Source organism: Asterias amurensis, chromosome 1 (assembly GCF_032118995.1).
Source record: "Asterias amurensis chromosome 1, ASM3211899v1".
In the NCBI taxonomy this organism is placed as follows: domain Eukaryota; kingdom Metazoa; phylum Echinodermata; class Asteroidea; order Forcipulatida; family Asteriidae; genus Asterias; species Asterias amurensis.
The window spans coordinates 9,229,685-9,234,657 of record NC_092648.1 but is presented as its reverse complement, the minus strand read 5'-3'; the positions used below and the strand labels follow the sequence as shown (position 1 = coordinate 9,234,657).

Here is a 4,973-nt window from a genome sequence, read left to right as displayed (position 1 = left end):
TATTTAATTCAGAACCTTTTTTGTTGTAATTTTTCTTTGGATGTGTTATTCAGGTTGGCTGTTTGATGACTGACCAGGACGTTGACCGAACCATCTAACGTAGTTACTGGAATCGACCTGACGCTGTATCTGGACGCCTCACTCTCTACTTCATAAGGTAGATATTTTTTCTTTTAGATAAAGAAGTTTTGGACAATATCAATCTGTAATAGCTCTTTTTAATTCAGCATTTTCCTGTTGTAGTTGTATTTGATGAGTGATTCAGGTTAACTGTTTAATGACCGACTCGGACGTTGACTGAACCGCCTAATGGGGTTACAGGGATCGACCTGACGCTGTATCTGGCCGCCTCATTCTCTTCTTCAACTAGTAGATTTTGTTTCTGTTATTTTTACATTCAAGAAAAACATCACTAGTATTTTGACACAATCTCTAAAGGTATGCCATTTTATTCATTACTCTACTAGCCAAACTTCCACCTCCATCCGTCATGGTTCACAGGGTCATATGTAACAACCACCCACACCATCTATCGCACCGAATATAATCCCAAACTAATAAGAAGAAACCTGGTTTCTAAATGTATTTTTTGATTGTATGTATTTGTTTTTTATTTCATGCAATGATGAAATGTGACTGAACCATCCAACGGAGTTGCTGAAATTGACCTGCTGCTGTATCTGGATGCCTTACTCTCTACTTCAAAAGGTGGATATTTTTCTTTAGACAAAGAAGTTTTTAACAAATCCAATCTGTTTAAAGCTCTATTTAATTGACGACCTTCTTTGTTTTAATTTTTCTATTGATTTGTTATTCAGGTTGGCTGCTTGATGACTGACCGGGGCGTTGACTGAACCATCTAATGGAGTTGCTGGAATCGACCTGTTGCTGTAGCTGGACGCCCCACTCTCCACTTCATAAGGTAGATATCTTTATTTTGAGATAAAGAAGTTTTGGATAACATTAATCTGTAAAAGCTCTATTTAATTCAGCATTTTCCTGTTGTAGTTGTATTTGATGTGTTATTCAGGTTGGCTGTTTAATGACTGACTGGAACGTTTACTGAACCGCCTAATGGGGTTACAGGGATCAACCTGACACTGTATCTGGCTGCCTCATTCTCTTCTTTAACTAGTAGATTTTGTTTCTGTTATTTTTACATTCAAGAAAAACATCACTAGTATTTTACACAATCTCTAAAGGAATGCAATTTTATTCATTACTCTACTAGCCAAACTTTCACCTCCATCCGTCATGGTTCACAGGGTCATATGTAACAACCACCCACACAATCTATCGCACCGAATATAATCCCAAACTAATGAGATAAAACCTGGTTTCTAAATGTATGTTTTGATCGTATGTATTTGTTTTTTATTTCATGCAATGATGAAATGTGACTGAACCAGCCAACGGAGTTGCTGAAATTTACCTGGCGCTGTATCTGGATGCCTCACTCTCTACTTCAAAAGGTGGATATTTTTTCTTTAGACAAAGAAGTTTTTAACAAATCCAATCTGTTTAAAGCTCTATTTAATTTCTTTATTACATGCAATGATGAAATGTGACTGAACCATCTCCCGGAGTTGCTGCAATTTACCTGGCGCTGTATCTGGATGCCTTACTCTCTACTTCAAAAGGTGGATATTTTTCTTTAGACAAAGAAGTTTTTAACAATCCAATCTGTTTAAAGCTCTATTTAATTCAGGACCTTCTTTGTTTTCTTTTTTCTTTTGATATGTTATTCAGGTTGGCTGCTTGATGACTGACCGGGGCGTTGACTGAACCATCTAATGGAGTTGCTGGAATCGACCTGTTGCTGTAGCTGGCACCTCACCTTCTAAGGTGGATATTTTTTCTTACGATAAAGAAGATTTTAACAAATCCAATCTGTCTAAAGCTCTATTTAATTCAGAACCTTTTCCTTATAGATTTCTTTTCATGTGCTATTCAGGTTGGCTGCTTGATGTCTGACCGGGGCCTTGACTGTACCATCTAACGGAGTTGCTGGAATCGACCTGTTGCTGTATCTAGCACCTCACTCGGTACTTCATAAGGTAGATATTGTTTCTTTGGTAAAGAAGTTTTGGGCAATATCAATCTATAAAAGCTCTATATAATTCAGCATTTTCCTGTTTTAGTTGTAGTTGATGTGTTATTCAGGTTGGCTGTTTAATGACTGACTGGAACGTTGACTGAACCGCCTAATGGGGTTACCGGGATCGACCTGATGCTGTATCTGGCTGCCTCATTCTCTACTTCAACAAGTAGATTTTGTTTCTGTTATTTTTACATTTAAGAAAAACATCACTAGTATTTTTACACAATCTCTTAAGGTATGCCATTTTATTCATTACTCGACTAACCAAACTTGCACCTCCATCCGTCATGGTTCACAGGGTCATATGTAACAACCACCCACACCATCTATCGCACCGAATATAATCCCAAACTAATAAGAAGGAACTTGGTTTCTAAATGTATTTTTTGATTGTATGTATTTGTTTTTTATTTCATGCAATGATGAAATGTGACTGAACCATCCAACGGAGTTGCTGAAATTGACCTGTCGCTGTATCTGGATGCCTTACTCTTGACTTCAAAAGGTGGATATTTTTTCTTTAGACAAAGAAGTGTTTAACAAATCCAATTTGTTTAAAGCTTTATTTAATTCAGAACCTTTTCCTTATAGTTTTCTTTTCATGTGTTATTCAGGTTGGCTGCTTGATGACTGACCGGGACGTTGACTGAACTGTCTAACGGAGTTTCTGGAATCGACCTGTTGCTGTATCTTGACGCCTCACTTTCTACTTCAAAAAGGTAGATATTTTTCTTTTCGATAATTTAAAATACAATGATTTCAATCTTTAAAAGCTCTGATTAATTCAGAACCTTCTTGTTTTAGTTTTCTTTTGATGTGTTATTCAGGTTGGCTGTTTAATGACTGACCGGGACGTTGACTGAACCATCCAAAGGAGTTGCTGCAATTAACCTGTTACTGTACCTGGATGTCTCACTCTCTACTTCAAAAGGAGTACAATTTTTTTCTGTAGACAAACAAGACTATGTTCGTATCTGGAAAAAGTTCTTCTTAATTCAGCATCGTCCTGTTTTGTAATCAGGGCCAAATTTCATCTGGCTGTTTAAGCAAAAAATATTGCTTAACAGTTTTCTGCTAACCAAAACAAAAGCAGGATACTAGTCATAAATTGTACATGTCTCACGGTATTTTGGCATAATTATGTTGTGCTTAGTTCCCTGTGGAGCTTAAGCAGCGGGTCCTGATGATCTATATTTGTTTTCATATAGTTCGTCCTGATGTGAGTACATTGTTATTTTCTTTCAGATGATTGTGACGACTGCTTTTCTGCCCTCCGTCAATATGGACCATGAAGATGTGACAACACAGTACAAAGAGAGATACATCATGGCTTGAGGAGATGGACATCAAAGTATTTCTCAGCTACATACCAGGGTCCCAAGTGGAGTTTGAAGGTAGGATCTCTTTTAGCTAAGCTTAAGCTGAAAGTTTAGAAATCCATTAAAGTGCAGAAAATATACATTTCTTACGTCTCATAGTTAAAACATAGTCCCATATTACCTTGCACCAATACTGTATTGTTAAACTGCAGGCGCGTCACTGAGTGAGAGATATGCATGCTTTACAAAAAGCCATTTTTGTGGTTATTATTACACACTCATCTTTGACCTTTAAATTAAAACCTGAGTTAAATCTTGAGTTTAAAGGTCAAAGATGAGTGTATAAAAGTGACCACAAAAAAAAACAGTTAAAACGTTTTTTTTTATGTTTGATCATATTATTACAGGATTAACGTGAAGAAAACTCTTTCTTCACCACCTCATCTAAGGCGTCATGTCAACAGATGGACACATTGTATAACAGAATGAACCCCAAGAACACAAAGAGGCAGATCAAGTTGGCCTTGGATGGACGGCACAACAGAATGTGGAAGCTTCACGTGGAAGCTTCACATGGAAGCGACAAGCTCAAGAAAGATCAAGGTGGAATGGTGACGAAGAGACCTTCCTTCTACAGTATGGTGCGGTATAGGCTAGATAGATTGATATTTTCCCATTTAAAATAACACAAAATCTTTTTTTTTTGTAAATTTCACTATTCGTTGGCCTGTTTTATTCATTCCTGGAAGTTGACATGAAACAGTTTTTGTCCTCATTGCTAAAATACTTAACTCTGGATGAAGTTTATTTCATTGCTATTGTAATTTTTATTATTCTTATTGCTTATATGGTATCTGTTCTGTGGAACCCTTACATGGCGGCCACCATGTTTTTATTATTATTATCTACTGTATGAAGACATGTAAAATATTGTGACACACATAGGGTTAATTAAAGTTTGTAATGTCAAAGTTCATGACCTTGTCTTTGTTTGAGTACTCATTAACAAGGTTTTATAATTACAAAGTTCTTGACATTGTCCATGGTATTCATTAAGGTCATTTGAGTTCTCATTAACTAGAGGTTTTATAATTACATAGATCATGACAGAGCCATAGTATTAAGGGTAATTGAGTTCCCATTAACAAGGTTTTAATTACAAGGTCATGACGTTGTCTTTAGTGTTTTTTTTATAGTGTGTTGAGTACCCCTTAACGATGTATAAAGATCCCCTTTAACTGATTGTGGGGTGGGAGATGACAACCTTCACGTGGTCCACCCTGTTGTTAACTAATTGTCATCAAACAATAGAGCTCTATAATACTTGTTTGTATAGCTCTATATGCACCAAACCAATGTTTTAATTATATTGGTCATGACATTGTCTTTAGTGTTTATTTAATGTGTGTTTAGTACCATCAAGGATGTATTAAGATTCCCTTTAACCGTTATTTGTGGGGTGGGAGATGACAACCTTCACGTGGTCCACCCTGTTGTTAACTAATTGTCATCAAACAATAGAGCTATATATACTTGTTTGTATAGCTCTATGC

At 36.4% G+C, this 4,973-nt stretch overlaps 1 long non-coding RNA gene across 1 annotated transcript; it reads left to right on the top strand.

Annotated features, from left to right (window-relative positions):
• The first annotated feature begins 2,517 nt into the window (after positions 1-2,517).
• Positions 2,518-4,000, top strand: LOC139934424 (uncharacterized). Its single transcript, XR_011785708.1, has 4 exons — positions 2,518-2,606; positions 2,716-2,820; positions 3,347-3,495; positions 3,828-4,000. It is a non-coding gene; the product is annotated as an uncharacterized lncRNA (long non-coding RNA).
• Positions 4,001-4,973: the final 973 nt, after the last annotated feature.